This window comes from Atta cephalotes (genome assembly GCF_000143395.1).
Source record: "Atta cephalotes unplaced genomic scaffold scaffold00032, whole genome shotgun sequence".
NCBI classification, from domain to species: domain Eukaryota; kingdom Metazoa; phylum Arthropoda; class Insecta; order Hymenoptera; family Formicidae; genus Atta; species Atta cephalotes.
Genome location: NW_012130096.1, coordinates 169,861 through 183,340, shown reverse-complemented (window position 1 = coordinate 183,340; position 13,480 = coordinate 169,861).

Sequence of the window (13,480 nt, the reverse complement as noted above, 5' to 3'; positions counted from 1 at the left end):
AGAGATAGAGANNAGAGAGAGAGAGAGAGAAAGAGAGAGAGAGAAATCACGAATATAACTTCTCGTCAAAGTAAAGCTACACCGCACAGAAGGCGTCAGCAAAGATCGATCATCAATTGCCAGAGGATTCTTTGATCCCGTTTGCCTTTAAGGTCAAGATGATAATTGTCATCCTATCGATCTGTCATACCATGCGGGCATATCAATCGATTGGTCCTGATGATTCGATCACGCAGGACGCAATTCACGGGAATGCACAACATCGCCGTCGTTGACGATCGGCTCGTTAATTGATTTCGTACTAATTGCTACATTCGGCCCGCCTTTAATTAGACTCAATTAATCTCGACGGTATATCCTCGACTAACGATCGATATCAAGCATCTAATGTGGGAGCATCGCATCGTGGAGCGGCGCACTCCCGCCTTTCATTAAGCGTGCCGATATGCGGCGTGTCGATTAAAGCCATTTCGCGCAAAGATGACCCGTTTCCGTTTACTGTTTACACGTCCTAACGGTATTGTCACTGGCTTTCCTCAGAACTGCGCTCGCATATCTCGATGCAAATCATGCAACTCATTAACAGAGAAAATTATAGACAGCTTGTAACGGTACAATTTAATTAAGATAGGCACCCATTAAAATAATAATAACGGGAATATCGGTACACAGCCTTTCTTTGCTTGTACGGTTTCTATGATGTCAGCATATCTAGGAAAAATATTTATAAATCTTTATTTATGATAACACGAAAAAAAGGGTTTACTAAAATGTCTAAAAATTTAGATAGATACAAATCTGAAGATAATTTTGTTGAACTATTAAAATAATTATGTAGGACGCCCAAACTAGTTGCGAGAATGTCAAAACTGTGGCGGCATTGTTTATCATGTTTCAGATTGTTACGTAATTATTTTGATGGTTTAACAAAATTATTTTCAGATCTATAATTCTAACTATAAAGATTTAGAATTTTAAAAACAAAATCTGTAGAAAATAAGTATTATATAAGTATCATGTATACTTAAAACTTTTAAAAAAAAATAGAAATTTGCTTCCATTACATGTAACATGTACATTTAAAATATTTAATGTTGTCGATGAAAATGAAGTTATAAGTAACTTAAATTTAACATTTATTTACATTACATTTCATGCAAATTTACATAAAATTTCATGAAAAATGTACTAAACTTCGTAAAATTTTATGAAAAGTACATTAAATTTCATGTACATGTATCCAAATATATATTTTTCAATTGCAAATACATTAAATTTAATTTATTGTCATAAAATTGAATTTAATTTATGTAACTTAAAAGTACATTAAATTCTTTTCGTGACATTTTTAAATGTATATAAATATTATATGTAATTCTCTTTTAAACGAAAAAGCGAATACTAATAAATAAAATTAAAAGAATTAGATATTATATTTATATAATTTATAACGTAAACGTTTATCATTTTGACAAAATTAAAAGCGTAGAATGAATTTTCAATCTCTTACTAATCGTAAAACTTGTACAAAATACTACAATTTGTATGATATTTTCGGCACAAGAAACATATTGCGAAATATGTTATGACGATATATAATGTAAAATCGTTTCTTAGAAAAAAACATTATTGATTTTTACAATGAAATTGTACAATTGAAATGAAAGAAATAGCTTCTTTTGCTTTCAGCAGCCGGAAAAATTGCTTATCACAAAAACTTCCGTGCGGACAATAATAATTACGGCCAAAAAGTGAGAACTATTTGCAAGCAAAGTTGTCCAACTTATGCATGACACGCGTTTATACACGCAGCTTACCGCCTCGTTTCCTCTTTCTCTCTCTCCTTGTCATCGCGCTCGCTCGGTTCTCTTTGCACCATTTGTGGCACGCATAGGCTCGCGAAAATTAGATGACCAGCTATTCTCCGACTTTACTACACTCACCTGCAAAACAAGAATACACGCAACGAGTTAATTATGTTTTGTCCGCAAATCCTGATCCTTATGTAGATAACAAGCCTTCGCATTTCGCACGCGTTCCTACAGTGCTTTTTAGCATCTGTTATTTTAATAAAGAAAGAAAGCTTTTTCATGCAGACTTGCAGAGAGAATAAAATAAAAAACTTATAAAGACTTCATATTATCGTTATAATTGTAAGAAACGGCAAGAAACATCAAATATTTTGGTACACTTTCGAATTCTCTTCAAAAAAGAGAGTTCTTTAAAAGAACTAAATTGCTTTAGTCCAAAGAACATATTTTACTTTAAATCTCACGTCTTATTGTTTCTGCAATAACATTAGCATTGCCAACACTCGAACGCTCGGGGATTTGCTACAAAAAATTGAACGCTTCGAGATACTTACAATTAGATACAATTGTAACCAGTCAGAAAATTTCAAAGTAGCCAAAAAACGTATATATTGAGTATTTAATTTGAATATTCGAATATACTCAATTATCAACGAAAACTTAAGGATATATTAATAAACGTAATTTTTTACAAAATGATAAGAATTTGGATAAAAAATTATTTCAATAAGAAATAGACATGTTTTAAAAAATAATTAAGATAAAATGAAAAAATTTTCATTTAAACTATAAAATTGTATTATTAAATATAAATATTGTCCTATTGTTAAATTTTCGTATGCATTCGTTTGTCTACGAAATATATAAATTTTTAATTTCAGTCACTTTTTGTGAAGATTATTTACCTGACTATTTACTCTTTAAGACAACTGTGAGATATACAAGCGGTAATCGAAATCACTAAAAGAAGCTAAATACCCGAGGAATCGTAATATCCGGAACATTACCTGACTAATTTAAACTCAGCACTAGCTGGCTAATATTCGCGTAATTACTCGGTTGAATTAGATTACGTGAGCGGAGATAAAATGCGAACCGATAATTGAAGACAGAGAAATTTTTTCGTGATACTACTTTAGAGCAAAAAGTATAACTTATTTTACAGTTACGAAGAAATGTATAGTATATTATGATATTTTTAAAATTTTGACGAACTTTAGAAACTCAGAGGAAAACATTAAAATATTATTTGATTTATTTTTCATGAGAAATAAATTTCAGAAGCTTGCTATTTTTCGGGAAAAATTTTCAACGTGTCAGGCTTTGCATTATATAATCATAAATAATGAGATATATTCTGGAAAATGCTTCCTCTGAGAAGTTCTTTAAAAGCATTTACAGAAACCAAAGGCATCACATATTTACATTTTAATTTTCAACAATGGAACCTCTATTCACCAAATGCTTTTAAAACGGACAACCTGCACGCCGAATGGTAATTCAGTCTCTAAGGTTACGTAGCTTCGCACGTGCCAGTGAGTGATCCTTAAGGGACTCTGTTTGGGGAGATACATGCGGTGCCAGGTGTTTGCCAGGTGGAGGATCCACCTGCTTACAAGCTGCTACTAAGATTTCTCCCCTCATTTAACGCGTGCGCGAATCTTCTTCTTCGAAAGAGAATCGATGGAGCCGACTCAGCCGTCATTTTTGTTCGTTTTGTACATAATTAAATCAAAATTGTCAGACACGCGAGCGGCTGCGACGGAAAAAATAATCATCGAGTAATGTCGATGTTGTAAAATTAGTAACACGTATATTATAGGTATTATTATTACAACCAATGGCACAGTAAAAAAAAGAATTAAGACGATAAATGCTAAGCATTACGTGGAGAGAGAATGCCAAATACGAACGCACTGAAAGAAATGATTTTGTTATAGGAACAAATCAAGGAAAAGCAAATGTGATATTTGTTAAAAAACTGATCGATTTGTTACGATTGCAAATTAATTTCGTCAATGTAACAAATAATTGATTAGTATCGTTAGCAAATAAGAGGCTCATATATATATATATAAAAGTCGTAGATTGCAGGATCTTAAATCGTAAGAAATTAACCAATTCTAAGTATTTTCCCCACTGTGCTTGGTCGATTTCCTACGACTTAAGACTCCAGGATCTTACATCTATGTAAAGCTTAAAGAGAGATTAGATTCTATATAGTTTGCTTCTATATAATTTACTAATAATTGGTTGGTATAGCAGACTAGCAGCAAATACAACAACAAAATTTGTTGTCACATATTTACCGATCACCAAAGATACCGGTGGCTTGCTAAATTAACAAAATCCTTTCTCTCAGTGCGGGATCATCAGATACAGAGAAAGTATACCAGAATTAAGAAAGATTCGAGAGAAGTCGAGAGAAGTCGTCTTCTGACTATACAGAGGAAAGACGAGGCAAAGATCCTGAGCAGAGGAGATAATCGCTGACTGTGACGAGGCATATCTACTAGCAAAGAGGGACGCTATCTGTGAAAGATGAGGATGTCTGTTGTCTCTTATCTTGAGGAAGGCGAGAACGTAGCTCGTTGATGCATCTAGTACAATATAGATAATCCAGATCATACTTGTAATTCAATTGCGCCGGTTCGCGAATCAAATCAATTGTACATTACACTAAATTTCATACATATTACCGTTACGAATCATAATCGTTTAGCGAGATGAAGAGTTATGCGCCCAATAGTTGAATGCGATTCTATCGCGAACTTAATGTAGAAGATAATCTCTTTAATGACTGCGAGCGAATTTGTAGGAGCAATTATAACGAAATCGGAATTCTCTGTAATAATAAAATAATTATTGGCAGTTTTTCGAATCTAAAATATTAGAGATTAAATCATTGAGATCTTCGACTCATTTTCTCCTACCGACGATCGAAATACTTTTAAGTATTCTCGTTTTATCTTCTCGTTACAATGTAATATCAAATTCATAGGAATCGCCTTTATTTATAACTTTATTTATAAGTGTTCTACGTGAAAAGTCTGTATAATTATGTTGTTATATTGTTAATTAATATCATTATGAATTAATATTCTACATTGAAAAAATTTGCTAAAATTTTAAATACATTTCTTTAAAATAATACTATTGAAAGTAAACATTTATTTGTAAATAAATAGTAAATAAATATTCACTCAATAAAAAAATGATAATTAAACCAAATTAATAGTTTTCATATCAAATAAATTTATGTTTACATTTAGAGAGACTAAATACTTACTTACAACTATTCAAATATTTTTAACTATTCAAATATTATTAAAATTTAATATTATTTTCAGTACCTACAATATATATGTAATCTTACCAAATTGTTATCCATGTTACTACTTTCTTCGAAAGTGCACAATTTTGTATCTTCGCGGATATTCAAAAAAAGATTTTTTTAAGCTTTTTACATATATTATTCTATTCTCTTGGATTTATCAATAATCGTCCATTGTTTCCGCTCGAGGTTGAGTCTCGGACGTGAGGTGGTAGCGTGCGGTTTGCTCGCCTAATGAATCCATCGAATGCGATAAATTATTACTACGACCGCACGCAATCGATAAGAACTCGATGCTCGAAGGGGTTAACGAGCGTCCGATGACCTCCCTTCGCGGAGTCCACAGAGGGGATGCGCCAGGCACGGTTCATGAACAACGTAATACGCGCGACGACTGTCATTATGGGTATTATACGTTATCCTAGTTTACATGTGCGACAGCAAACAGCGCGACCTGATACATATATGCTCGTATATGTATGCGTTTCTACGTGTGAATCGCACTCTTCTTGCTTCGACGCGTAAGCCCGCCTTGCCGACCTGTGAGAGTGTATTATGCACACCTCGATGCATCAGCAAGTCTCAAAGCGGGAAAACATAATGACAACTAAAACTTTATCGCAAACTAATATAAAACTAATCCGCCTCTAATCTAGCTATATATATACATATATATATATATATATATATATATATATATATCGCATCGTTCAAGCAAAATTATTTTTAGTAATTATTTTAAATAATGTAATTTTTAATAATAATATATTCCAAAATAAATAATAATAAATAGTAATCCCCCTACAAATATGATGAGATATCAAAAAATGGTAGAATATCATTAATTTTTATAGCGAAATTTTTATAACGAAAAATCAAATTAAATTCTTTCTAAAGTTTTCCGTACTCTGTTATGAATTTTTTTTTATCTCTATTAAAAGGGATAATGCTAAAAGATATTTTATATTTTTAATTTTTTTTACTAATAACCTTAAAATTGAAAATTATTACACAGGATTTACCACTCAAAATAAAATAATTAATATTTTCGGCAAAAATTATTTATAATATTATCATTATATATTAAAATTTAATATTATTATGCAGGATTTAGTATTCAAAATAAAATGGATGATTTTTGCAAAAAATCTGTCTGACATTTTTCACGCTATTAAGTTTAATAATAAAACTTGTTTAATAATATAACTTATTATTAATTAGGCTTTTGCAAATCGTACCATAGTCTATGCGAAAGCAAATTGCGACATGATAAAACTCTTCTATCTGCAAACAGACATCGGGGTATTTCAAAGGCGTTCCACCGAAACGGAATGGAACGGAAATGGACATGCAGGTGCTGCTGTTACAGGTGTAACCGTCGCATCGACGGCACTCTCGTTTCCCTCTGTCTGTCTCTCTCTTTCCTCCAGTCCCCATCTCAGCTCTAGTTCGGAATTACCGAAAGTAAACTTTCCGCGTGTAATGCGGTTAAGCCATAATCGGATCTTCTTCCCTCGATACGCGAAGCCCCCGTTACCTACCCGAGCTCTTTAGATGCCGGATACTACAACGTAGTTATTCCACTTCCGACACGAAGCAATAGTAGTGGTAAACGGCGGCTCGGACTATTAAGGATACAGAAGTCAGAAGTCAACGAAACTCTGAACGTGGCTTCTGCGCGCAATGGTTTGAGTGCGCTTTTACTTTAGTTCCAATATCAAAGCCGATAGCTTCTTAAATGTAAAGAGCTGCATATAACTTATTCAATGTTGCATTGGCTCCTCGCAAACTTCGGTATGGCTAATCAAAGACCTTTTTATGATATATCTGGTGAAATCTTATTGGTGACGAACTTATTACGGTCTCTACATTGGCAAATAATGTGGGACTAAATTTTCGCTAAAAATAATTATATGCACTAAATACGGTAAAACTGACACGTATATACCGATTAATAATAACGTGTAAAGAAGAAATTACTACCAGACATTGATTTTAGTAAACTTCAATCTGTGTATAACTTTAATAAAATATTTTTTTTAATATAAAAAGATATTTTTTACATGTTGTTCCATGGGAAGCTGAAACTAATCCGCTAACATTTTTAAAACGCACAGGAATAGAAAAAATAATTTTAATAAAGGACATTTTTAACATTTTATTTATATATAAAGCAAAATGAGAAATATTTATATTTAATAAATATTTATAAAAAAAACAAAGATCGCAAAAAATTTTAGTAATATATATTTTGGAAATATTGAATTATTAATAACATATATTTCGGAATTTAAAATAAACTTTATTTATGGTAACATCACTTTTAGCATACAAATATTTCGTTTTACTTACTTTATATTGTAAAAATAATAATAATTGCCAAATGTCATCTATAAAATATTTTATTCTTCCTGTGTTCCCTACATATGTTTAAAAGTGACAGCTGATTAATTTCAACAAACTTCCCATGAGATACTCTGTTTATTTAAAAATATTATTTAACAATAATATTTTTATTGTATAAAAAAATATTAAATACGTGTATATTATTTTTTAATATAAATTCACAGTTAACAGTTTATTTTCGCATAACTATCATTTATTAATAATAAAAAAATTCGGCGGTTTTTACAAGAGGAATATTATCGAATGTTTTTATTTCTTGCGGGACAAAAATCTACATAACTATTAAGTTAAGATTCAATAGGCAGGTATCGTTTTAAAAAGGGATTTACGATGTCGTGAACGTATAATTCACGTATAAATTACGGCAAATAGTAAGTCCTTTTTCCAGATCCACGGAAAATAATTATAGACATGAGTGTCATTGATTACGAAAGGCGGTGTCCAAGCTGAATTAATATCTGTGTTGCGTAGACGAGAAAGGAATTTCTGTCTTGTGATTAGTGCGCACGGACTGACCAGATGAAATTATACCTTCCGGCGCACCATAGTCGTATAAACTTCATCACGTACGCTAAATAGATTAATTATTAACGAATTAATTATTAACGAAATTTCCTATTTCATTCTTTACGCTCCTTACGATCAACATATTGAATAATTGCAACTGAATGATGTCCAGAATCATCTGGAATTTGAATTTACTATTTAGAAAATTAATTTAATTATTTAAAGAATTAATTAATGTTGTTATCTTCTTCTGAAGTCATTAAAAAATTAAAGAATTATTATGCTTTAAAATTAAACCTCGATTTATATTCATATTTTATTGTCTTTCGTTAAATTTTGATCAACGTTATATCTTATTTTAAAAATGTCAATACAAAAAATAAGAAATTAATCTAATGGGTCGTAATTTGTTCTCATAAGACTTAGAAAAACTTATGACTGCATATTCTAATTTTATAGGTATATATACCATAAGATGTACGATCATTCGTAAATATCTAACGATTTCTCGTAAATCTTACGGCTAGCAAGAGGCTATCTATAAAGATATTGAATAAAGTTATAAGCACTTATAAGTTCTCACAAGAGAATCTCTTCTCTTATGAGGATATGTTACGAGCGTTATGATTTTGTTTAGAATTTAGACATAAGTTGAGATTTGTACGAGAACAGACAGATAAAAGGTAAATGAAATGGAGATACTATTTTTCACACGTACAATCTGATTCAACGGAAAACGCGGCTCGCACATAATTTTTAGTTGGAAGAAGGCTGGTTCCCGTGTACAGGTAAAAGTCACTTTGCATGTATTTCGCAAAGTGACAATATGATGGCGAAGTCGTGTGTAACGGGAGAGCGAGTATCCTCGACGGGAAAAGCAGTTCTACGAGAGCGAAGAGTGCAACAGTGTGTGGAATGTGAACGGGAAATGGAGAAAAACCGTGTCACATGTAGTGTAAAAACGTCTACACTGCAATTTAGCGATCGCGAAGCGTACAGACAAGCCAATGACAGTGAGAAGGAGAAATTCTCAGTCGGCGTACAAATTACTCCAACAGTCCGTCCTTCCTGGATTAGCCGGCTCATCCGGTCGAGGAAAACAAGTTTCAACAGATCGACAGTCTTTTAAGACGAAGTCGGTCAATCGCAGGACAAGATCGACGAATGCACGTCCATTAAAACGATTATAATGGATGCGTGCAATGTAACCGCCTTTTCATCATCCCTCCAATGCCGTTAATTGCGTTCACAAGTTTGTCGAGTTCAATCTCATTTTCGCATAATATAGCGTCAGTACGTAACGGTAACCGAAAAGCGATCACACTGAGAAATCGCTGATAGCAACTAGGTTTGATTAGGGTAATTGGCTGCAGGAGTGATTAAACCCAATTAAACTCGCATTTCATAGACTTCCATTTTAATTGGAAATGCAGTTAGATGTACCTAAATATAAAAGAAAATCGCTAAGCATCTTTGATTTGCTATCTCATAATCATTAAATTAAATTAAGTATATTAATTTTTTTTATCCACTATTTATCGATTTGATTACGTAAAGTTGTTATATAAAATTGACAGTTGCTTAAGAAGACACGATAAATGTACAATATATAGTAGCTACAACATATATTAATACTTTAAACAAACTATATCTACATAAAAAATGTGTTTCTATTTTTATTAAAAAATATTTTTATAATTTATTTATTTTATTTGTTACTATTATTATGAACTAAAATTTAAAAAATAATGACAAAAAAATCTGTAAATGTTTTTATAAAAATTTACTTTAAGTATTCAAAATGACTTACGCAAAGTTTCATTGCGATTCACCGATTAATTACAAAAGTTCGATTTAAAAAATTAGTTGTCCTGTAAATAAACAAATAAATTTGTTTATTTACAGGACAACTAATTTTTGCAATGCAACTTTACATAAATAATCTTGAGTGCTTAAAGTAAATTTTTTATGCAAAAAATTATTATTTTAATCATTATTTTATAATACATTTCCGTATATATTTCTATGAGAACACAGATAAAAAAAATATTACTTCTTGTTAAAACAATTTTTGATCCAGATGATAAATCGTCGCTAAATTTTTTGTATTACTTTAAATAAAACTAATTTTTTCCAAATTATTTTTTTATTATTATGAAATATCGATCGTACCTCCTTAAGAAGATTTGCACAGTTTCCACCTTTCTACATTCCTAAGATTTAATTCTTCTAGATTTAAAATTCAGGTTCTAGTTCTAACAATCCATCGCAGCGCATTATCGCGATGCATCGACGTGCGAGTAATGCATCGCGAGCTGTCACGGATCTGGGTTTATCGGTCGAATCGATTCAACGGGCGTCTTGTGGGGAAATCGGCGGGATTCGACGGGGTACGATAATACTCGGTTTCCCGCGGGGGAGTTCGTGCTTGCGCGTCGAGATGACGAGAACGACGATGGCGGCGACGTGTCGATGAATGCAGATAATGCGTCTAAACGGCAGCTCAGCAGTGCATACACAGGCTTGCGATATGCTGTCACCTTAGGGAGCGCGAAGCGCAATGATGGCAGCGAGCGACTCTCTTCTTCTATATAGTCTATGCCATGCGGCATTAGTTTATGCCATGTCGCTGTGCTACAGGCATAGCTCTAATTATCGGAGAGACGCGCGCGTGCATAGAGAGTGGAAGTGCGCGTTAGGTGCGGAAACGCTTCTTTCTCACGCGCCGCAACCGTGGGACGCGCCACGATACGCGATCATCACTGCCGCGCGTGTAATCACAGTAATCAGAGTCCGTGGAGTACAACGACGCCGAAATTTCCATAACCGAACCTAACGTGCTGTGCGATATCATTTCGTGGAAGAGGCACGTTCGCTACGTGATACCGAAGAAAATCGATAACCCGAAAGCTCGTAGAGACGATTATACGCGTCCCTCCTTTTCGACATTTCCCTGTTTAGGGAACAATCAGATCAGATGGAAGGGCATGACGAAGGGGAGAAAAGAAACATTTATTATATCAGAGTTAAGCCTCGGTAGAAAGAAGGAGCTCGGGGGAACTCGACGTCGGGTCTGACCTACTTTTTTAAGAACTCGAGGAGAAATTATCCTTATAATTATAAAGTTAAAACAGTTAAAGGCATTACCATAATTTTTTAAAAGAATAGATTGGAGGGAATAGACTTTAGGTTGAATTCTTCGATTGCACAAAATGTAAAGAAACTCCTCCAGAACTGCGTAAAGGGAAGGAAAATATGTATTGAACATATTAATTGAACAGATTAATTGAATAAGATAAACTGAGTTATAACAAAATTAACGATGAAAAAATAGATATTGCAGGAGTAATTAAGTAGGTATAGAATAACAAAAACGATGCAGCATTTTCATCGGAAGATGAGAAGTAATGTTGTAAACAATTTCACTGAAAGACAATTAGGTGAGAGAAGAGTGGAAAAAGGAAGAAAGAAAATATTCATTATGCACTTTAATAAACGCTTTTGCGCAATCAAATATAAGTGGAAGATACTCAATGTATAAAATATAACGCAGGACAGCGATATGACAAATTATGATTAAGAGATGTATTATTGATACTATTATAAAAGCGAGCATTATTCGGAGTCAATTCTCTTCGATATTATGTACAATAATACGCAAAATGAAAATATTGGCTTAACTGAAATTACAATTGCGTTTAAAATTATATAAAATTGTAAAAAGTCACTCATTATTACAAATGTATACGTATATTATGTATTCATAAAAAAATATATTATTACAAAACTTACAAATATATAAAATATGATGAATTTGCAAGTCTTATTATACGAATTTCCTGTACAGCATACTTTATTAACAATTTCTACAGCAAAGGGGAAAAAAATATACGTTACACATTAATGTTGAAAACAAAGAATTGGAAACAAAGTTGGAAAACGGAAAAGCGAAGTTGACAAAAGAAGTGTAACAAGCCTAGCGAGAAGCAAACAACCTTTTTCCTTCAAATAAATGATTAGGGAAAAGACTAGTGGGACCCGTGATGATCCCGAAAGAAAGTGGATAATGACACCTTCCTATCTTCATAATACACGTCCGGTACACGTCCTTCGGGGTGCCGCTAGAGAGAAGCTACCATTCTCACGCGCGATGCAATTTCGACGCAAAATCAGCGTGGAAACGCCGAGCGCGGATCGCGGAACAGTGCGAGTCGCGCGATTGCAACTGCAGAGTACTTAATTATCTGTAGGTGTTGATTGCGAATGAGCCACGGACATAAAAGTCATAGACACCTCGCATGCACCTCGTATAAATCGCAATCACGAGAAGCGTAAAAAGAAGGAGGGAAAAAGGGAGAAGAGAAAGGGAATTGCGAGAGATACGAGCGATTTCCGCTACCTGACATTTTCTTCACTCGTTACGAACGTATAAATTGCACATTATTAAATCGCCCGTTGGCGATTAAATTGTCAGACGCGAAAGCCAAAGTGCAAGATCATGCTCGTTTCTTGCTCGCCCTTTAAAAATGTATTAATATGTCCGAAGAAAGAGACCATTCATAAAGCTGATGCCGAGTAATACCGGGTGCACTAGAAATCCTAAGATAATCTGAATATGAAGAGTTCAGATACGTGGGTTGAATTGTAGTTTTTCCATTACATAATCATTTATCGCTGTCCAACCGTCAAAAGGACTAATTATATAAAAAATTGAATCTCTCGATAAAATGAGTTTTCACGTGATGTAACTTATAATGTGGTAAACAAAAAATATCGCAGAGATAAGGCCCAATAATAGACAGTTTTTGGATTATCAAAGGTACATCAAAGATGAAAAACTTCACGGAAAGAATTTTGTTGAAGTAAAAATTTAGCTACATACAGACCTGAAAATAATTTTGTTGAATCACTAAATAAATAATTATTATATATTAGGCATTTCAAACACGATGAACAATGCCGCAAAAAGTTTTGATGTTCTAGCAATTGTTTGAATGTCCTAGATATGTGGAAATTACACTGTTAAAAATAAAAAGTTATAATATTAACTTAAAGACATATAGTGGACTTTCTGAGACATGCAAAAATGTTAAAATTACATTTAATTAATTCATTTCATTTTTAACAATGTATAATTTATTTCAACAAGACCCAATTTTCCATATTATTAGTGCGAGATTTTATTAATTTGTTAATTTTATCAGATCAATATCGTGTCTCACGATCATTTTTTCAACACAAAATTCTAAAAATAATTTTTTGCCATTTTTCCTCGTTTATTTACTAGATTTTGTCTTAAAATTTTAAGTTTACGCTGCTCGCATTGAATCAAAAGAATAATGAATTCATGTATGTAATTTAAAAAAATTATGAAAGATCATTGTCTTTCGCTGATGTATCGGAAATTCTCTCTCTCTCTCTC